Genomic DNA, 23,482 nt, shown 5'->3' with positions numbered 1-23,482 from the left:
GTATTTGCACAACTAATTAACGTTAGCGTTTGTGACACGTCTTGTGCCGTGGGGTTCTTTCAGGACCGACAGACTGAACGCCAGACGGCTTTGCCAGGTTTACAATCTTTTAATTTTACACAAAGTCTTTTCTCTTCCAACTGCGCGGATCGCGCACCTGGGCACGATTGCGGCGTCGCTCCCGGCGCGCCCCGCCTCGCCGCTCGCTCGCCGCCGCCGCCTCTCCACAGCGTTAAAGAGGAGCGCGTCTTTGTAAACACTGAACAGGCACGCCAAACGCGCCTCTCAGAGCGAAACGGTGCTTTAGTTTATGAATTTACAACGCAGATACAAATGACACATTCGTGTTTTTGTGTAATAATGACAACGTATACGCACGCGGACGATTGACTTGTTGATGGTGATGGCAAGAACGCTGTCGGGGGTTTTCTTTTCAAATGTTCGTTCATAGCCGTTGTGCTGCTATGATAGGCCATTTCCGCTCGACACAGTGTGCATACAACAACATTATTAGGCCGTTTATTGAAATACTCCCACACTTTTGACGACTTTTGGCGTGCTTTTTTCCCCTCGCTCGCATCGTCTGCTTTGCGCTCCGCCATGACAGTAAAGTAGTGTGACGTAAATATGCGACGCGCCGACGCACAAAAACGGCGTCGACATATTTACGTAACCGATGACGTCGATGACGTCGACTACGTCGACGCGTCGTTTCAGCCTTAATGCTATCATTCCTTAAGACTGTTGTCGGTGACTTTCTTCCTACTCCGTCCGCCGGGATCGGCCCCGCGGAACCTCCCGGGCCGCCCCCTCGCACCGTTATCGTCGGGATCTGCGTCCGTATGTGTCTGCCGGCCCGCTAGACGCGAGAGGAAGCAGAATGCGAAAGGGGGGGGATCAACTATAATCTCACGGCGCGCTTTGTTCCGCAGCAACACTGTGTTCTCTGCAGGCGGGACATCTGCATGTGCCAACAATCACACCCGGGACACTTAGGTGGCGGGGGAGGAGCGGGGTGGGGGGGGCGGGGTTCAAGCGGCGACCACGACCTGAGGCTACAGTATCTCACCTCGCTTTTTTGAGCAAGACTTGCTATGCCAGGTTTTAGGAACTTGCTGCCAAAATAAAACACCCCGCACCATTTTACAAAAGCCACAAGCGGTGACGTTGTCACGTTGTGTGAATGGTAAATAAAAAAGAGAATCCTTTTCAACTTATATTCAATTGAATAGACCGCAAAGAAGTGTGAAGTGAATTGCATTTATATAGCGCTTTTCTCTAGTGACTCAAAGCACTTTACATAGTCTGAGTTACATTTGAAGCAGTGTGGGTGGCACTGGGAGCAGGTGGGTAAAGTGTCTTGTCCAAGGACACAACGGCAGTGAATATGTTGGCGGAAGCGGGGAATCGAACCTGGAACCCTCAAGTTGCTGGCACGGCCACTCTACCAACCGAGCGATACCGCCCCAAGACAACATATTTCATGTTCACACTGAGAAACTTTGTTATTTTTTTTGCAAATAATCATGAAGTTAGAATTTAATGGCAGCAACACATTGCAAAAAAAGTGTGTTACATGGCCTTTCCTTTTAACAACCCTCAGTAAAGGTTTGGGAACTGAGGAGACACATTTCTGAAGTGGAATTCTTTCCCATTCTTGCTTGATGTACAGCTTAAGTTGTTCAACAGTCTCCCTTCTCATATTTTAGCCTTCACACATTTTCAATGTCTGGAGTGTGACATTTGGTGGAGGAGGAATTATGGTGTGGGGTTGTTTTTCAGGAGTTGAGCTTGGCCCTTTAGTTCCAGTGAAAGGAACTTTGAATGCTCCAGGATACCAAAACATTTTGGACAATTCCATGCTCCCAACCTTGTGGGAACAGTTTAGAGAGGGCCCCTTCCTCTTCCAACATGACTGCACAAAGCAAGGTCCATAAAGACATGGACGACAGAGTCTGGTGTGGATGAACTTGACTGGCCTGCACAGAGTCCTGACCTGAACCCGATAGAACACCTTTTGGGATGAATTAGAACGGAGACTGAGAGCCAGGCTTTCTCCACCAACATCACCAATGCGCTTTTGGAAGAATGGTGGAAAATTGCTATAAACACACTCGGCAACCTTGTGGACAGCCTTCCCAGAAGAGTTGAAGCTGTAATAGCTGCAAAAGGTCATATTGAAGCCTATGGGTTAGGAATGGGATGGCACTTCAACTTCATATGTGAGTCAAGGCAGGTGGCCAAATACTTTTGGCACTATAGTGTATGTTGCAATAAAGATTTGAGGCCATGTCCCCCACCCTTAGTAAGGTCTGGTATGGCGTGGTGTAGGCGTGCTACGGTTTTGCGGAGACTCGGTCGATATTTTGCTTGTCAGTTTCACACAGTCGACCAAAACGTTTTGTAATTGAGTGAGGACGGCGGTAAAAGACGCGTGAAGGCATTTGCTAAGTGAGTTGGTTGGAATGGCAGATCTGTGCCTGTTTGAACACGTCTCATAGGCTTCACCTCGGGGGGGAAAGAGACGAGATGCCGACTCAATCATCCCTGCCTGGGAGGCGGCTCGCTTCTCACCCTTCCCTACCTAATAATTGTTTTAGCCTCAGCGCTCATATCCGCGGAGGTGTCGCTCCTCCAGCCGGGACTGTCTGCTAAAACAATATTATGTTATCGTCGCAGGCCGCGCTATTAGCGGCGGCTGCCCAGCTCAAGCACCGCAGCGTTGTCTGTAATTATCTCGTCCCCGCTGCACGTTCATGGCAACGCTGCGACGTATGGCGGGACGGAAAACAGTAGCAGACGTGGCGACACAAATGGAGGGGCTTTCCTCAGACTTTTGTTTGGCAGGACCAGTTGGACGCCAAGCAGGGACTCTTTCTGACTGTGCAATGTCCAATGTTTACTTTCATCAAGCATCGGTTGCGTCACAACAAGACTAATAAAGCTAATTGTCCTGGGGACACATTTTCAGTAAGAAAAGAACCTCTGCTATTATTCTAATTTTGGTATTTTACATCAACACAGGGTGTCATCAACCAATCAAATGGCTGATATTGTCATAAGTCATCAATTTAAATATATATATATATATATATATAAATAAGCGGAAGAAGATGGATGGATGGATGGATATATATATGCTCGTGCGAGACGGGAATGAAGGTACATGATTTATTATTATCAAAAAAAAAGGATCAAACAAAAGGCGCGCACAGTGGCGGAGAATAAACTATGAACAATTAAACAAAACTTGCAAACTATGGCTTGAATAAAGAAAACTTACTTGGCATGGACAAAAAAGGAGCAGCGTGAACGTGGACATGAAAAAATGGACAGAGCATAAATGTGGTGTGAGGTCGTCAGGACGAACAACAGAAAATGAATGAACTTAAATACTATGGACATGATTAACAACAGGTGCGTGACTCAAAACAGGTGCGTGACATGACAGGTGAAACTAATGGGTAACTATGGTGACAAAACAAAACAAAAGTGCACAAAAAGTCCAAAAATAAAACCTGATCACACAGACATGACAATATATATACACATATATATATATATATATATATATAAATATATATATATATATATATATATTTAAATTGATGACTTATGACAATATATATATATATATATATATATATATATATATATATATATATATATATATATATATATATATATATATATATATATATACATATACATATATATATATATATATATATATATATAAATATATGTATATATATTTAAATTGATGACTTATGACAATATATATATATATATATATATATATATATATATATATATATATATATTATTTTTTATTTTTATATATATATATATATATATATATATAATGTGTGTGTGTACACACAAGTTTGCAGACCCCTGCCTTAAAGCATAGGTAGGGAACTACCTCTTTAAGAGTTTATCATTATATATTTGGAGTACATGTGGTTTCAATTATTTCTGGTGCTTTACAGCAAAGTTCCTCTGACGTTTTTGTTGTTTTTAGCTCGTATCAAATGCTCTTGTCCGTTTTTTGGCTGGCCCATCCCTGGGCTAAGATGACAGGTACACATTTATATTAAAAGTATCATTATTTAAAAAAATAATCAGATTAATCCCATTTAAAATGTTGGATTAATCATAATTAATCACAGGTGTTTACTTGCTTGCATAATCATAATTTGCTAAAAAAAAGACCTCAGTATTTGTACACAAATGCAATTTTAGTGTCAGAATGTCATCCAGGAATGTTTTTAAAGGTTTTACTTAAATGCATGTCATTTATTTGCCCAAAACTTGGTACCAGTTTCATCTAAAGTTCTTTCAGGCTGTATTTTGCAGTGACATTTGCCATATAGCGGTTAAGGTAAGAAAGCTTGTCCGGTCAAAATAAATGGCATGATTAATCGAAGTCTGTACATGATAATGCAATATTTTGCTGATTAATCACATGAGTTAACTCGTTAATTTTGACAGCCCTAATGAAAAGATATTACAATAACCTTATTCATTGTCCTCCTGTTCTACTTCCTGTAAGACTTTGTTGTCAACAAAGTTACTGAAATAATAAGTCATATGGAAGTTTTAGGGAGTATTGACAGTTCAGGTTTGCCTCCAAATGTTGCGTTCAGGTGCAGGGACTGTTGCCTCCAAATGTTGTGTTCAGGTGCAGGGACTGTTGCCTCTGAATGTTGTGTTCAGGTGCAGGGACTGTTGGCTTCAAATGTTGTGTTCAGGTGCAGGGACTGTTGCCTTCGAATGTTGTGTTCAGGTGCAGGGACTGTTGCCTCCAAATGTTGTGTTCAGGTGCAGGGTTGTTGCCTCCAATTGTTGCATTCAGGTGCAGGGTTGTTGCTTCCAAATGTTGCATTCAGGTGCAGGGTTTTTGCTTCCAAATGTTGCTTTCAGGTGCAGGTTTCTTGCTTCCAAATGTTGCATTCAGGTGCAGGGTTGTTGCCTCCAAATGTTGTGTTCAGGTGCAGGGTTGTTGCCTCCAAATGTTGTGTTCAGGTGCAGGGACTGTTGTCTCCAAATGTTGTGTTCAGGTGCAGGGACTGTTGCCTCCAATTGTTGCGTTCAGATGCAGGGTGTTGCCTCCAAATGTTGTGTTCAGGTGCAGGTACTGTTGCCTCCAAATGTTGTGTTCAGGTGCAGGGTTGTTGCTTCCAAATGTTGCGTTCAGGTGCAGGGTTGTTGCCTCCAATTGTTGCGTTCAGGTGCAGGGTTGTTGCTTCCAAATGTCGCGTTCAGGTGCAGGGTTGTTGCCTCCAATTGTTGCGTTCAGGTGCAGGGTTGTTGCTTCCAAATGTTGCTTTCAGGTGCATGGTTGTTGCTTCCAAATGTTGCGTTCAGGTGCAGGGTTGTTGCCTCCAATTGTTGCGTTCAGGTGCAGGGTTGTTGCCTCCAAATGTTGTGTTCAGGTGCAGGGTTGTTGCCTCCAAATGATGTGTTCAGGTGCAGGGACTGTTGGCTCCAAATGTTGTGTTCAGGTGCAGGGTTGTTGCTTCCAAATGTTGCGTTCAGGTGCAGGGTTGTTGCTTCCAAATGTTGCGTTCAGGTGCAGGGACTGTTGTCTCCGAATGTTGTGTTCAGGTGCAGGGACTGTTGTCTCCAAATGTTGTGTTCAGGTGCAGGGACTGTTGCCTCCGAATGTTGTGTTCAGGTGCAGGGACTGTTTGCTCCAAATGTTGTGTTCAGGTGCAGGGTTTTTGCTTCCAAATGTTGCATTCAGGTGCAGGGTTGTTGCCTCCAAATGTTGTGTTCAGGTGCAGGGTTGTTGCCTCCAAATGTTGCATTCAGGTGCAGGGTTCTTGCTTCCAAATGTTGCATTCAGGTGCAGGGTTGTTGCCTCCAAATGTTGTGTTCAGGTGCAGGGTTGTTGCCTCCAAATGTTGTGTTCAGGTGCAGGGACTGTTGTCTCCAAATGTTGTGTTCAGGTGCAGGGACTGTTGGCTCCAAATGTTGTGTTCAGGTGCAGGGTTGTTGCTTCCAAATGTTGCGTTCAGGTGCAGGGTTTTTGCTTCCAAATGTTGCTTTCAGGTGCAGGGTTCTTGCTTCCAAATGCTGCATTCAGGTGCAGGGTTGTTGCCTCCAAATGTTGTGTTCAGGTGCAGGGTTGTTGCCTCCAAATGTTGTGTTCCGGTGCAGGGACTGTTGGCTCCAAATGTTGTGTTCAAGTGCAGGGACTGTTTTCTCCAAATGTTGTGTTCAGGTGCAGGGACTGTTGCCTCCGAATGTTGTGTTCAGGTGCAGGGACTGTTGGCTTCAAATGTTGTGTTCAGGTGCAGGGACTGTTGCCTCCAAATGTTGTGTTCAGGTGCAGGGACTGTTGGCTCCAAATGTTGTGTTCAGGTGCAGGGTTGTTGCCTCCAATTGTTGCGTTCAGGTGCAGGGTTGTTGCCTCCAAATGTTGTGTTCAGGTGCAGGGTTGTTGCCTCCAAATGATGTAATCAGGTGCAGGGACTGTTGGCTCCAAATGTTGTGTTCAGGTGCAGGGTTTTTGCTTCCAAATGTTGCTTTCAGGTGCAGGGTTCTTGCTTCCAAATGTTGCATTCAGGTGCAGGGTTGTTGCCTCCAAATGTTGTGTTCAGGTGCAGGGTTGTTGCCTCCAAATGTTGTGTTCAGGTGCAGGGACTGTTGTCTCCAAATGCTGTGTTCAGGTGCAGGGACTGTTGCCTCCAAATGTTGTGTTCAGGTGCAGGGACTGTTGCCTCTAAATGTTGTGTTCAAGTGCAGGGACTGTTGTCTCCAAATGTTGTGTTCAGGTGCAGGGACTGTTGCCTCCGAATGTTGTGTTCAGGTGCAGGGTTGTTGCTTCCAAATGTTGTGTTCAGGTGCAGGAACTGTTGCCTCCAAATGTTGTTTTCAGGTGCAAGGTGGTTGCCTCCAAATGTTGTGTTCAGGTGCAGGGACTGTTGCCTCCAAATGTTGTGTCCAGGTGCAGGGACTGTTGCCTCCAAATGTTGTGTTCAGGTGCAGGAACTGTTGCCTCCAAATGTTGTTTTCAGGTGCAAGGTGGTTGCCTCCAAATGTTGTGTTCAGGTGCAGGGACTGTTGCCTCCAAATGTTGTGTCCAGGTGCAGGGACTGTTGCCTCCAAATGTTGTGTTCAGGTGCAGGGTTGTTGCTTCCAAATGTTGCATTCAGGTGCAGGGTTGTTGCTTCCAAATGCTGCATTCAGGTCCAGGGTTGTTGCTTCCAAATGTTGCATTCAGGTGCAGGGTTGTTGCTTCCAAATGCTGCATTCAGGTCCAGGGTGGTTGCCTCCAAATATTGTGTTCAGGTGCAGGGACTGTTAACTGCAAATGTTGTGTTCAGGTGCAGGGACGGTTGGCTCCAAATGTTGTGTCCAGGTGCAGGGTTGTTGCTTCCAAATGTTGTGTTCAGGTGCAGGGTTGTTGCTTCCAAATGTTGCGTTCAGGTGCAGGGACAGTTGCCTCCAAATGTTGTGTTCAGGTGCAGGGACTGTTGCCTCCAAATGTTGCGTTCAGGTGCAGGGACTGTTGCCTCCAAATGTTGTGTTCAGGTGCAGGGACTGTTGCCTCTGAATGTTGTGTTCAGGTGCAGGGTTGTTGCTTCCAAGTGTTGCGTTCAGGTGCAGGGTTGTTGCTTCCAAATGCTGCGTTCAGGTGCAGGGTTGTTGCTTCCAAATGTTGCGTTCAGGTGCAGGGTTTTTGCTTCCAAATGTTGTGTTCAGGTGCAGGGTTGTTGCTTCCAAATGTTGTGTTCGGGTGCAGGGTTGTTGCCTCCAAATGATGTGTTCAGGTGCAGGGACTGTTGCCTCCAAATGTTGTGTTCAGGTGCAGGGTTGTTGCTTCCAAATGTTGCGTTCAGGTGCAGGGTTGTTGCTTCCAAATGTTGCGTTCAGGTGCAGGGTTGTTGCCTCCAAATGTTGTGTTCAGGTGCAGGGTTGTTGCTTCCAAATGTTGCATTCAGGTGCAGGGTTGTTGCTTCCAAATACTGCGTTCAGGTGCAGGGTGGTTGCCTCCAAATGTTGTGTTCAGGTGCAGGGACTGTTGCCTCCAAATGTTGCGTTCAGGTGCAGGGACTGTTGCCCCCGAATGTTGTGTTCAGGTGCAGGGACTGTTGTCTCCAAATGTTGTGTTCAGGTGCAGGGTTGTTGCTTCCAAATGTTGTGTTCAGGTGCAGGGTTGTTGATTCCAAATGCTGCGTTCAGGTGCAGGGTTGTTGCCTCCAAATGTTGCGTTCAGGTGCAGGGACCGTTGCTCGCCAGCAGGTGACACTTTCGCCTTTGTTCACCATGGTGCCATTTGTCTGGTCTCTCTTTTGCTTTCTGAGCTGCAAAACTCCCAGTCGATTGGTGTGTGTGTGTGTGTGTGTGTGTGTGTGTGTGTGTGTGTGTGTGTGTGTGTGTGTGTGTGTGTGTGTGTGTGTGTGTGTGTGTGTGTGTGTGTGCAGTCTAACCCTCTCTCCTCTGGATGTGTTTCTTTGACCTTGTTGTGTTACAGTACAGTATAGGGCCAACATGTTAGAAAGTGCAGACTCAGCACAATGTTAAAATGTTAAAATACTCACCATCTGGACTACAGTATCTGCTCTGTCCTTGTTTTTGAAATGAAGAGAAGAAGCTAAAGTAGAACACAATAAAATAAAATAAATCTCTTCCATATTGCCAGTCAACCTCCATTTTGCTTGAATTTAGCCCAATTTTTAAAGGACAAGTCCTATTATTCACAATGCAAGAACATCTTTTTTGTGAATTATAAATTGTGAAATAAAGCGTGTCTGAATGAGGCGAGGGGACGAGAATTGAAGAGTAATAAACGATTCTACAGATGGACAAACAGTAGCAATACCTGCAGTCTCTCTAGATTAGTGACTCTCAAACTGTGCTACGAGTATCACTGTTGCTACGCCAAAGAATCACTTAATTATATCTAAATAATTGTGTTTCATTCATTATTTAGGCAGAGTGTTTTATTTTCCTTTATTCAAACTAGCCTTGTACGGTATACCGGTACTAGAAAAGTACCACGGTACTAATGAATCAAGAACGGTACTATACTTCTTTTGAAACATACAGTACCTGTTCCCTAACTAACCATAAAGGTGAAACTAAAACACTTAAACACCAATCACTTAAATACTAATCCTGGCCTCCATGGCAACAAATAAAGTAAGTTTCTTACAAGTAGCATTATCACTGGAGGACGAGGAATAGCTAAACATGCTTCACTACACACCGTAGGAGGATACAATAGCTCACCGCCGTCACAATGTAAACAAATGCCATGGGTGGATCTACACCTGACATCCACTGTAATGATACCGAGTACAAGAGTGTCATGTCTGTGTAATCATGTTTTGTTTTAAGTCATGTTTTGTTTAGTTTCTGGCTTTTCACTCCCTTGTCGTGTTTGCATGATTACCCATTAGTTTCACCTGTTCCACGTTTGGACTCATTGTGCACTCTTGTTTGTCACCATAGCAACCATTAGTTTTCACCTGTCACGTCACGCACCTGTTTCACGTTTTGAGTCACGCACCTGTTTCACGTTTTGAGTCACGCACCTGCTTTCACTAATCATGTCCATAGTATTTAAGTTCATTCATTTTCTGTTGTTCGTCCTGACGACACCCCGCATTTATGCCCTCTGCGCACTTCATGTCCATGCCAAGTAAGTTTGTTTATTATTGCCACAGTTAGTGTTTTTTTGTTGTTCATAGTTTTTTGCCCTCGTGCAAGTCTTTTGTTTTCGTTAGTCAAGTTTTGTACCTCCGCCCCTGTGCGCGCTTTTCGTTTATTCTCTTTTGATAGTTTAAATAAATCATGTACCCACCTTCAAGCCTTGACCAGTCCAATTCACTTGCACCTCGGGAGAACAAATCAAGCCATAGTCCAAGTCATGACAAAGAGCGTATTTAGTCGATAATACAATGATTACATCGATATTTTTTATCGTCGCAAAATCTTTTTTCCTTTATATTTATAAAGTCAGTAAATATGTCCCTTGGACACATGAGGACTTTGAATATGACCAATGTATGATCCTGTAACTACTTGGTATCACATCCATACCTAAATGTGTGGTATCATCCAAAACTAATGTCAAGTATCAAAGAAGAGAAGAATAAGTGATTATTACATTTTAACAGAAGTGTAGATAGAACATGTTAAAAGAGAAAATAAGCGGATTTAATGAACAAGTAAATGAATAATCCATTTTTACAGTTTGTCCCTCATAATGTGTACAACATAATAGGTGTATAAATGACACAATATGTTACTGCATAGACTAATTAGGAGTCTTTGTTTGTTTACTTACTACTAAAAGACAAGTTGTCTATTTTATTTAAGCACTAAATGACAATAATAAACATATGTTTCATGTACACTAACATTTTTTGTTTAAATAAAGACAATAATTACATTTTTTGTGGTCCCCTTTATTTAGAAAAGTGCCAAAAAGTATCAAAATATATTTTGGTACCGGTACCAAAATATTGGTATCGGGACAACCTTAATTCAAACACAGTGTTACTGTTCAAACCGGGGCTGTACGATTCATGGAGGTTTTAATTAGTTTGATAAATCACCGCAAGTGACGTAGCTTTTTTTTTTTATGTGGCAGACATGTTGGCCAATCAAAAGTGTTTACAGGAGAAGTTTGTGGAGGCAGCCAGTACGCTAAAAACAAACTTTGAAAAAGTTAATACTAAATAAGTCAATCAATAGAGTCGTCAATAAAAATGAAGTTGAAATAAATTGCTATGTCCGTTTGTTTTTGTCTTCTTAGGCAGCAAGAGACAGAGGTCTCACTCTGTGCATTATTGTAAAGAGATGCACATTCACAACAATCGAGTGTAGCAAGTACTCCATAAAAGGCCACAATTTAACCGTGAGGCGTCCTCGGGGGGCTGGATGAAGTGGTCGGGGACGTCGACGGGTGGTCGTCGCCGTACGACAAATCACCGCTTTCGTCCGTACAAAGAGGAGGAAGTTTATTCTCCCTCCCGTTTAGTCGGCAGGCCTGACTCCGAGCGTAACGCCGAGGACAGCGAGGCCGACCGAGGTCAGGCGGCGTCGACGCTCGTAAATCCTGCCGTGCCGCGTCATGAGAAATTGGTCCCGTCCGCCTCCTGTTCCAGAAAGAAAGAAAAAAAGAGTGGCACATCTTTTTGGGTCCCCGTGGTGAGGACAGGTGCATCCAAAGCACCTGCACCATGGTCTCCACCTGTACCAGACTCTCTGATGGCCTCCCAAGCCTTCTGGGCAGACGCTCCATTAGACATCTGTTTTAATATTCCCCCTATTCTTCTCCCTCGCTTCTTTCCAACTCGCTGAGGTTTTTCTGGTCACTCCACTTTTTCCACTGGCAGCGAGCGAGCGAGGCAACCCCAGGGTGGTTCCTCCTGGAGGGCTGTCAGGACTCTGGGGCCAGCATCTTCAGAGGGTTTTTTTTTTCCCCTCTCCCTCCCCGCAGTGGCTTCCTGGCCAGGAGAAGGCCCTTCCTCCGCTGAGGGCACGCCGAGTGCACTTGCTGTTGTTGCACGCACACATTGCTGTTGTTCAAGAACACTCGTGTGGTTTCATTTTTTTGTCTTGTTTTTTTTTCTGCCACCCCGCCCTATTCTGTCCAACCTTTCTGAACTCGGAGTTGGATTGTGACACCATCTTGTGCTGCATGGACGTCCATATTTGCACAGCACAAATACATCAACAGTTTTTCTTGTCAGTATTGCTTGCTTTTATTTACAATTTACAATGCATTTATTACTGGGGAGTTGTGTGCATGTAGCGTGCTTAGTCTGGAGGCTAAATACACACAGTGTGTTATGTAACTGTTGTTTAGTGTTGATATTCTTTGCTTAATTTGATAAATGTTGCAGTTTGCTTCATCAGGAGGGTGAAGTCGCTCAACTTCAAGTGTTGGATTTAAGTGTGTTGGATCATTGGCTGCTGGTGAGGGCATAGAAAAAGGGGCATTTTTCTACCAGTAGACAGCGTTTAAGATTGAGTGTTTCACTGCTAAATTAATAATATATTTATATTGAATATGGATTTTAAATATGTATCTAAATAGGTGGTTAATTGGTTAGGTATTTATGTATTTGCATATTGGGTTTTCTGTTGCATTTATCTATTGTGTTTCTGGGTTTAAATGTATTTTATGTGTATCTTGGTGCATTTATGTTGAGACAATTTATTTAAAATCTGTTTTAACTTAAAGGGAAAAAGATGTGTCCATTTTCTTGCACTTGTTTAATGGTTAAGAGTTTGATAGCCTAATTAATAATTGTAAATTATGGGATTGATAATTGATTGATTTTTTACAGCATGTTAATCTTGTGGTGTTTTGTCCTTAAAGGTTTTTCACCTACTAAAGAAGCTAAAAGCTACTAATGGCTACTAAAGGCTACTAAAGGCTACTAAAGGCTACTAAAGACAGCTAATGACAGCTAAAGAAACTAAAGTCTACTAAAGTCTACTAAGACTGCTAAAAAGACTAAAGAAGAAAAAAGAAGCTGTTTCTTCGTTGGAAAAACTGTTGCAAACTAAAGGAAAATAAAAGGAAAAAGTAACTACGGTCTGGTCTTTTGAGTGAAATCCAGAAGCCACATTCAGCATTGGTACATCCCTTCAAGTGTGGGATAAGCACAGCGAAAAAAAGCAAAACACTTGACAGTTGTTGTATGCACACTGTGTCGAGCGGAAATGGCCTATCATAGCAGCACGACGGCTATGAAGGAACATTTGAAAAGAAAACACCCGACAGCGTTCTTGCCATCACCATCAACTAGTCAATGGTCCGCGTGAGTATACGTTGTCATCATTACACAAAAACATGAATGTGTCATTTGTATCTGCGTTGTAAATTCATAAACTAAAACACTGTTTCGCTCTGAGAGGCGCGTTTGGCGTGCCTGTTCAGTGTTTACAAAGACGCGCTCCTCTTTAACGCTAACGTTAATTAGTTGTGCAAATACCTTTTACAACATTAACAGTTACATATACTATGTACAAACTAACAATTAACTTTCACTTTAATCATACTATCATTGTGATATTAAGCAAAATAAGCAATACTTTTACTTTTGTTGAAATGTTTACACTTGTTACAGAATATTTCGTTTTGCACTTTTTTGTATTGGATGTTTATCTTTATTTTTGCACATTTTAAAGCGAAATAAGCAATACTTTTACTTTAGAAATGCTTATACTATTGCAGAATATTAAGATTTGCACTGGATATTTACTTTTATATTTGCACATTAAAAAGCAAATAAGCTACTTTTAATTTTGTTAAATGTTAAAAGTTTTAAATGTTTACATTGTTACAGAATATTTTGTCATGTTGTTGTCAATGTTGACTGAGTGGCCATACTTTTTTTTTTTGTAAATAAAAGTCATGCCTTTTGAAAAAACTGGCCAACATTTATTTTTTTCATCTTCATTTTAAATAAAAAAAATAATCGGTAAAAGGAAAAATAATCTATAGATTAATCGAAAAAAATAATCTATAGATTAACCGATTAATCGAAAAAATAATCTATAGATTAATCGATAGAAAAATAATCGTTAGCTGCAGCCTTAATTTTAACATAAAAGTGTTTGGGAGGACGCCTCACGGTTAAATCATGACCGATTTGCCCCGTTTCGAATGTGCATCTCTTTACAGTAATCACAGGAAAATAAATACAGTAGGAAGAGGTTTCATACGGCCCCATTCATCACGGTTTACCTGACACATGAAACGTGACACATTCAGCGGGGTATCCACATTAGTGTTGAATATCTCAGATATCGGAAAATTTGGGGGCAATTCCAACGTTGACAACAGGGTCAGTTGCTGTGTAGAGTGGCACTTTCCATCATTTTCAGCAGACTGCGTTGCAAAATGATTAACCCTTCCTCTTCCTCTGAATTGTCGAGTTTGGTAAAGGACAAGGGATGTCCTCCAAAAAAAAAAAAAAAACAGCACTTACGACACTTATCATTAGTTTCTTGTATTTTCTTTTATTTCAGCGCTCGTATTTTGTGTTCCACTTTAGCACCGCCCCTATGGTCTGAGTGCTTCATCAAACACTTTTATGTTAAAATACTGAACAGATGTTTACCTCATCCCTGTTCAGTATTTTAACATAAAAGTGTTTGATTGTCATAATGAAACTTGTAAGAAACGTACTTTATTTGTCGCCATGGTGGAGAGGATTAGTGATTTAGAAGCAGCTAAAACACTGTGGATGGATGTTAGCCGCTAGCTGGCTAGCCATGTCTTAAAGCAGCTCTTCCTGAGGGTGTTTCTGTCATGTCTGTGTAATCATGTTTTGTTTTAAGTCATGTTTTGTTTAGTTATAGGACTCTTTAGTTTCTGTCTTTTCACTCCCTTGTCTTGTTTCCATGATTACCCAATTAGTTTCACCTGTTCCACGTTTGGACTCATTGTGCACTTTTGATTGTCACCATAGCAACCCATTAGTTTTCACCTGTCGCGTCACGCACCTGTTTCACGTCTTGAGTTGCGCACCTGTTTTCGTTAATCATGTCTGTAGTATTTAAGTTCAGTGTTTTTCAGTTTGTCTTCTTGACGACCTCACCACATTTTTGCTCTGTCCATGCCTGGCACTTCTTCCCATGTCCATTCTTCATGCAACTATTTTTGTCCAAGCCAAGTAAGTTTTTGTTCCATGTTTATAGTCTTTTTGTGTTTCATAGTTTGTTCTCCGCCACTGTGCGCGGCTTTTCATTTGTACTTTTTTGCTATAGTCTTTTGGTTTCATAGTTTATTCTCCGCCACTGTGCGCGCTTTCATTTATTCCTTTTTTTTTTATATAATAAATAAATCATGTACCTTCATTCCCGTCTCGCCCGTGCCAACTTTCCGTTGCATCCCGGAAAAGCACACACCCAGGACCCAGTCATGACAGTTTCAGTGTTATAACTTCACCTTTATCTTTACTTTTTTACACCAAAATGCGTCCATTCTCCCTTTTCTGTCTACACACTGTGTCTGCTTGTAAGTACTCTGTGTGTGTGCGCTGCCGAACATGCTCCTCTGCTCGTAAAAACAAGCAATGTCACCATGTGACGAACAAATACAGGTAAAAGCCAGTAAATTAGAATATTTTGAAAAACTTGATTTATTTCAGTAATTGCATTCAAAAGGTGTAACTTGTACATTATATTTATTCATTGCACACAGACTGATGCATTCAAATGTTTATTTCATTTAATTTTGATGATTTGAAGTGGCAACAAATGAAAATCCAAAATTCCGTGTGTCACAAAATTAGAATATTACTTAAGGCTAATACAAAAAAGGGATTTTTAGAAATGTTGGCCAACTGAAAAGTATGAAAATGAAAAATATGAGCATGTACAATACTCAATACTTGGTTGGAGCTCCTTTTGCCTCAATTACTGCGTTAATGCGGCGTGGCATGGAGTCGATGAGTTTCTGGCACTGCTCAGGTGTTATGAGAGCCCAGGTTGCTCTGATAGTGGCCTTCAACTCTTCTGCGTTTTTGGGTCTGGCATTCTGCATCTTCCTTTTCACAATACCCCACAGATTTTCTATGGGGCTAAGGTCAGGGGAGTTGGCGGGCCAATTTAGAACAGAAATACCATGGTCCGTAAACCAGGCACGGGTAGATTTTGCGCTGTGTGCAGGCGCCAAGTCCTGTTGGAACTTGAAATCTCCATCTCCATAGAGCAGGTCAGCAGCAGGAAGCATGAAGTGCTCTAAAACTTGCTGGTAGACGGCTGCGTTGACCCTGGATCTCAGGAAACAGAGTGGACCGACACCAGCTGGACTGCTGCTGAGTGGTCCAAAGTCATGTTTTCTGACGAAAGCAAATTTTGCATTTCCTTTGGAAATCGAGGTCCCAGAGTCTGGAGGAAGACAGGAGAGGCACAGGATCCACGTTGCCTGAAGTCTAGTGTAAAGTTTCCACCATCAGTGATGGTTTGGGGTGCCATGTCATCTGCTGGTGTCGGTCCATTCTGTTTCCTGAGATCCAGGGTCAACGCAGCCGTCTACCAGCAAGTTTTAGAGCACTTCATGCTTCCTGCTGCTGACCTGCTCTATGGAGATGGAGATTTCAAGTTCCAACAGGACTTGGCGCCTGCACACAGCGCAAAATCTACCCGTGCCTGGTTTACGGACCATGGTATTTCTGTTCTAAATTGGCCCGCCAACTCCCCTGACCTTAGCCCCATAGAAAATCTGTGGGGTATTGTGAAAAGGAAGATGCAGAATGCCAGACCCAAAAACGCAGAAGAGTTGAAGGCCACTATCAGAGCAACCTGGGCTCTCATAACACCTGAGCAGTGCCAGAAACTCATCGACTCCATGCCACGCCGCATTAACGCAGTAATTGAGGCAAAAGGAGCTCCAACCAAGTATTGAGTATTGTACATGCTCATATTTTTCATTTTCATACTTTTCAGTTGGCCAACATTTCTAAAAATCCCTTTTTTGTATTAGCCTTAAGTAATATTCTAATTTTGTGACACACGGAATTTTGGATTTTCATTTGTTGCCACTTCAAATCATCAAAATTAAATGAAATAAACATTTGAATGCATCAGTCTGTGTGCAATGAATAAATATAATGTACAAGTTACACCTTTTGAATGCAATTACTGAAATACATCAAGTTTTTCAAAATATTCTAATTTACTGGCTTTTACCTGTACTAGTACTGGTATAGCGTACAACCCTATCCTGCACGTGACAAGCCGCTTTGATTTTAAAAAATTAAACAAAATTGTGATAATAATCGAGATCGGAGATATGAAAAAAAATCATAAATTTTTTTGCCATATGCCCCAACTTTAGTACTGCTATACAAGTTGTACATTGACTACTCTAAAGTTGACTTTCTGTCCATTGACATACTGTGCTTGTGGAAATGCGAGTGTGTGTGCGTGTATGCGGGGTGGTGTTTAAGGTGGGGTGGTGTTTAAGGGGTGGGTGCGTGACCACAGGCCGGTGCGTCAGTCCCCAACTGGGCAAAGCTGCGGTGGCGTATTAGTCCTGCAGCCGCCGCACGGGGATAGGAAACTAGCGGTGGCTTGTTTCTGGTCGGCGAGGAGCGTTCCGAGGCGACTCTTAACAAGAGGTGAATGAAGTGAAATGGAAAACATCTGCAGTGACGCTACTTTATGAGCGTGCGGGCTATTTAAGCAGCCTGGAACGCCGCCATGGCCCGATGCGCTGGGAGTAAAAAAGCATTTCTTCCACAAATATTTTGCGAGTGCGTGGATTACACAAGCAGCATGAAAAGAGGCCCTTTGAAGGGACAAACGGATGAATGGAGGCCGGGGTTCTGTTTCGGAAGGTCTTTTAAAACCAGATGCCTTTCAGGCCGCCAGGAGGGTCATGTGACCTCGTCTTGTTTGTGGCTCGCTATTATGCTGCGGAAAGCTCCGTGGTTCTGATAAAACTGCAGCGGCCTGGATAATCTCACTGCACTGCAAAAAGAGAACTGTAAGTAAGATGAAATATGTCAAATAAGGCTGATATTTGCTTCTTTTCTGTCTGATAAGATCATTCTTCTCACTAAGCAGATTTGATGTTAGAGTGTTTTACTTGTTTTAAGGGTTTTGGTCCTAAATGATCTCAGTAAGATATTACAGCTTGTTGCTGAGATTTGATGACCTATATTGAGTAAAACAACTATTTGTGTCCAAATGTCCAAAACACACCCAGCAATGGTGGACAGGAAGGTGGGGAAGAAGAGGGGAAAAGGCGGCCAAAATGGTCAAAAGTCCCAATTTTGTCCAAAATACCTCCCCGGGTTCCAGTCCCACGAATTCCGCCGCCGGCCGCGCAAGTCCCGGGATGCAAAAAATGTCCAAAACGCACCCAACAAAGTCCCACGGGAAGTGGCGGAGAAAAGTGAGAAAAGTCGGCAAAAGTGCCCAAAAATGTTCAAAATACCTACCCAGGTTCCAGTCCCACAAGTCCCGCCGCCGGCCGCGCAAGCCCAAACTGTCCATAACACACCCAGCCGAGTCCCACGGGGAGGGGGGATAAAAGTGAGAAAAGTCGGCAAAAGTGCCCAAAAATGTTCAAAATACCTACCCAGGTTCCAGTCCCTCAAGTCCCGCCGCCGGCCGCGCAAGCCCAAACTGTCCATAACACACCCAGCCGAGTCCCACGGGGAGGGGGGATAAAAGTTGGAAAAGTCGGCAAAAGTCCCAACAATGTTAAAAATACCTACCCAGGTTGGCGTCCCACATGGACTTGTGGCACTCGAACCTGGGTGTGATTTTTGAACATTCTACCCACTTTTCTCACTTTTCTCCCCGCCTTGCCGTGGGACTCTGCTGGGCGCGTTTGGACATTTTGGGCAACCTGGGACTTGCGCGGCCGGCGGCGGGACTTGTGGGACTCGAACCTGGGTATGTATTTTGAAAAATGTTCAGGCTTTTGCCGACTTTTCCAACTTTTTTTCCAGGGAAGTGGGGGAGAAAAAGTGAAAAAAGTCAGTAAAAGTCCCCAAAAATGTTCAAAATACCTACCCAGGTTCAAGTCCCTCAAGTCCCGCCGCCGGCCGGGATGCCCAAAATGTCCATAACACACCCAGTTGAGTCCCATCGGGAGGGGGGATAAAAGTTGGAAAAGTCTGCAAAAGTCCCAAAAATGTTAAAAATGCCTACCCAGGTTAGAGTCCCACATGGAGTGCCACAAGTCTTAAGACTTGTGGCACTCGAACCCGGGTGTGAATTTTGAACATTTTACCCACTTTTCTCACTTTTCTCCCCGCCTTCCCGTGGGACTTTGCATTTTGGGCAACCTGGGACTTGTGCGGCCGGCGGCGAAACTTGTGGGACTCAAACCCGGGTAGGTATTTTGAAAATCTTTCGGACTTTTGCCGACTTTTCCAACTTTTTTTCCAGGGAAGTGGGGGAGAAAAAGTAAAAAAAAGTTAAAAAAAGTTAAAAAAAATTGGTAAAAGTCCCCAAAAATGTTCAAAATATCTACCCAGGTTGGAGTGGTTAGAGTGTCCGTCCTGAGATCGGTAGGTTGGGAGTTCAAATCCCGGCCGAGTCATACCAAAGACTTTAAAAATGGGACCCATTACCTCCCTGCTTGGCACTCGGCATCAAGGGTTGGAATTGGGGGTTAAATCACCAAAATGATTCCCGGGCGCAGCCACCGCTGCTGCCCACTGCTCCCCTCACCTCCCAGGGGGTGATCAAGGGTGATGGGTCAAATGCAGAGAATAATTTCGCCACACCTAGTGTGTGTGTGACAATCATTGGTACTTTAACTTTAACTTTTAACTCGAACCCGGGTGTGATCTTTGAACCTTTTTACCCACTTTTCTCACTTTTCTCCCTGCCTTCCCGTGGGACTTTGCATTTTGGGCAACCTGGGACATGCGCGGCCGGCGGCGGGACTTGTGGGACTCGAACCTAGGTAGGTATTTTGAAAATTTTTCAGGCTTTTGCCGACTTTTCCAACTTTTTTTCCAGGGAAGTGGGGGAGAAAAAGTGAAAAAAGTCGGTAAAAGTCCCCCAAAATGTTCAAAATACCTACCCAGGTTTGAGTCCCTCAAGTCCCCCCGCCGGCCGGGATGCCCAAAATGTCCATAACATACCCAGCCGAGTCCCACGGGGAGGGGGGATAAAAGTCGGAAAAGTCTGCCAAAGTCCCAAAAATGTTCTAAAAACCTACCCAGGTTAGAGTCCCGCATGGAGTGCCACAAGTCTTAAGACTTGTGGCACTCGAACCCGGGTGTGATTTTTGAACATTTTACCCACTTTTCTCACTTTTCTCCTCGCCTTCCCGTGGGACTTTGCTGGTTGCGTTTTAGACATTTTTTGCATCCCGGGACTTGCGCGGCCATAAATAAGATTTTATGTTAGAGTGTTTTACTTGTTTTAAGTGTTTTGGTCCTAAATGATCTCAGTAAGATATTACAGCTTGTTGCTGAGATTTGATGACCTATATTGAGTAAAACAACTATTTGTGTCCAAATGTCCAAAACACACCCAGCAATGGTGCACAGGAAGGAGGGGAAGAAGAGGGGAAAAGGCGGCCAAAATGGTCAAAAGTCCCAATTTTGTCCAAAATACCTCCCCGGGTTCCAGTCCCACGAATCCCGCCGCCGGCCGCGCAAGTCCCGGGATGCAAAAAATGTCCAAAACGCACCCAGCAAAGTCACACGGGGAGGGGGGATAAAAGTTGGAAAAGTCGGCAAAAGTCCGAAAAATTTTCAAAATACCTACCCAGGTTGAAGTCCCACATGGAGTGCCACAAGTCTTAAGACATCTGCAGTCTTAAGACTTGTGGCACTCGAACCCGGGTGTGATTTTTGAACATTTTACCCACTTTTCTCACTTTTCTCCCCGGCTTCCCGTGGGACTTTGCTGGGCGCGTTTGGACATTTTGGGCATCCTGGGACTTGCGCGGCCTGGGTATGTATTTAGAAAATTTTTCAGGCTTTTGCCGACTTTTCCAACTTTTTTTCCAGGGAAGTGGGGGAGAGAAGTGAAAAAAGTCGGTAAAAGTCCCCAAAAATGTTCAAAATACCTACCCAGGTTCGAGTCCCTCAAGTCCCGCCGCCGGCTGGGATGCCCAAAATGTCCATAACACACCCAGCCGAGTCCCACGGGGAGGGGGGATAAAAGTCGGAAAAGTCTGCAAAAGTCCCAAAAATGTGCAGTTTCATGTCTTCTTTGAGCGCTATTCCTCGCATCGTCTTTGTTTTTAGCAATCTAGACTATTTAAGTTGTTGCTATCCTTCTTTGTTGACATTGTTGATTGTCATGTCATGTTTGGATGTACATTGTGGACGTTGTCTTTGCTCCACAGTAAGTCTTTGCTGTCGTCCAGCATTCTGTTTTTGTTTACTTTGTAGCCAGTTCAGTTGTAGTTCCGTTCTGCATAGCCTTCCCTAAACGTCAATGTCTTTTTTTAGGGGCACTCGCCTTTTGATTATTTTTGGTTTAAGCATTAGATACCTTTTTACCTGCACCCTGCCTACCGCTGTCAACAAAGCATGTTCCCGACATTTACAAAGCAATTATCTACCGGCTGCCACCTACTGATATTAAATAGTATTACATGGTTACTCTGTCGAGCTCCAGACAGCACAGACACATTATTTGCAAACTATAATTACTGCTTTGCAAAAAATATTTTTAACCCAATTAGGTGAAATGATATAATCTGCCATGGCACACCAAACTGTATCTCACAGCACAGTGGTTAAAAAAACCACTCCTTTAATTAGTTTGATGGATTGTTTGATAGAAACTGTAGAAAAGTACAAAAGCCAAAAGAAGTGAAATTTGCATGTAGTGTAATTTGTAAATAAAAACAGAATACAATGATTTTTTAAACTTATATTCAATAATCAAATACAAGATACTTAACGTTCGAACTGGGAAACTTTCTTATTTTTTGCAAATATTAGCTTCAGAAAACCGCTGTCAGTAACTACAGTTGGTCGCTACATCTGTAAGTGCAAGTTAAAACTCTACTATGGAAAGCGAAAGCCATTTATCAACAACACCCAGAAACGCTCCGCTGGGCCCGAGCGCATCTAAAGTGGAAAAGTGTTCTGTGGTCTGACGAGTCCACATTGTCAGGACTTGGTCTTGGGTGTTAGCATTTCCGGGATGCAACGGAAAGTTGGCTCGGGCGAGACGGGAATGTGAGTACATTTTTTATTTAAAGACTATAACTACAAAACAAGGAAGTAAACAAAAGACGCGCACAATGGCGGAGAACAAACTATGAAAAACAAAAAGACTATAAACATGGAACAAAAACTTACTTTGGCATGGGACATGAAGCAGGATCTTAGAGGATGAAGAGTGTACATAAGCATACATGTGGGGATGTCGTCAGAACGACAAACTGAAAACAATGAACTTAAATACTACAGACATGATTAACGAAAACAGGTGCGTGACTCAAAACGTGAAACAGGTGCGTGACGTGACAGGTGAAAACTAACGGGTTGCTATGGTGATAAACAAGAGTGCACAATGAGTCCAAACGTGGAACAGGTGAAACTAATGGGTAATCATGGAAACAAGACAAGGGAGTGAAAAGACAGAAACTAAAGAGTCCTATAACTAAACAAAACATGACTTAAAACAAAACTTGATTACACAGACATGAAACACATTTCAAAATTTGGAAACTGTGGACGTCGTGTCCTCCGGACCAAAGAGGAAAAGAACCATCTGGATTGTTATGGGGCAAAGTGTAAAAGGCAGCATGTGTGATGGTATGGGGGTGTATTAGTGCCCAAGACATGGGTAACTTACACATCTGTGAAGGTACCATTAATGCTGAAAGGTACATACAGCTTTTGGAGCAACATATGTTGTTATCATGGACGCCCCTGCTTATTTCAGCAAGACAATGCCAAGCCAGGTGTTACAACAGCGTGGCTTCGTAGTAAAAGAGTGCGGGTACCAGACTGGCCTGCCTGTAGTCCAGACATTGGAAATGTGTGAAGGCTAAAATATGAGAAGGGAGACTGTTGAACAACTTAAGCTGTACATCAAGCAAGAATGGGAAATAATTCCACTTTAAAAATGTGTCTCCTCAGTTCCCAAACCTTTACTGAGTGTTGTTAAAAGGAAAGGCCATGTAACACAGTGATAATTAAAGCTGCAAGCAGCATTGGTCGGGCCCGCATATTTGGCAGGCGCTAGTCCTAAGTGTCCCAATACTTTTGTCCAGTTTTAGTAGTAAGTGTCCCAATAAATTTGTCAAGTTTTAATCCTAAATGTCCCAATACTTTTGTCCAGTTTTAGTCCTAAGTGTCCCAAAACATTTGTCCAGTTTTAGTCCTAAGTGTCCCAATACTTTTGTCCAGTGGTAGTTCTATGTGTCCCAATACTTTTGTCAAGTTTTAGTCCCAAGTGGCCCAATACGTTTGTCAAGTTTTAGTCCTAAGTGTCCCAATACTTTTGTCCAGTGGTAATCCGAAGTGTCCCAATATTTATGTCAAGTTGTAGTCAAGTGTCCCAATACTTTTGTCAAGTTTTAGTCCCAAGTGTCCCAATACTTTTGTCCAGTTGTCGTCCTAAGTGTCCCAAAACATTTGTCCAGTTTTAGTCCTAAGTGTCCCAATACTTTTGTCCAGTGTTAATCCGAAGTGTCCCAATATTTATGTCAAGTTGTAGTCAAGTGTCCCAATACTTTTGTCAAGTTTTAGTCCCAAGTGTCCCAATACTTTTGTCCAGTTGTCGTCCTAAGTGTCCCAAAACATTTGTCCAGTTTTAGTCCTAAGTGTCCCAATACTTTTGTCCAGTGGTAGTTCTATGTGTCCCAATACTTTTGTCAAGTTTTAGTCCCAAGTGGCCCAATACTTTTGTCAAGTTTTAGTCCTAAGTGTCCCAATACTTTTGTCCAGTTTTAGTCCTAAGTGTCCCAAAACATTTGTCCAGTTTTAGTCCTAAGTGTCCCAATACTTTTGTCCAGTGGTAGTTCTATGTGTCCCAATACTTTTGTCAAGTTTTAGTCCCA

The 23,482-nt window shown here is 43.0% G+C and overlaps 1 protein-coding gene across 2 annotated transcripts in view; it reads left to right on the top strand.

Moving 5' to 3' along the window:
• wnt7bb (wingless-type MMTV integration site family, member 7Bb) overlaps positions 1-23,482 on the top strand; it is a 139,306-nt gene that overhangs the window by 87,962 nt on the left and 27,862 nt on the right. The gene's annotated exons all lie outside the window — the stretch shown is intronic.

The sequence above is a fragment of the Nerophis lumbriciformis genome, linkage group LG10 (assembly GCF_033978685.3).
Source record: "Nerophis lumbriciformis linkage group LG10, RoL_Nlum_v2.1, whole genome shotgun sequence".
Taxonomy (NCBI): domain Eukaryota; kingdom Metazoa; phylum Chordata; class Actinopteri; order Syngnathiformes; family Syngnathidae; genus Nerophis; species Nerophis lumbriciformis.
This window is presented reverse-complemented; position numbering and strand designations above follow the sequence as displayed.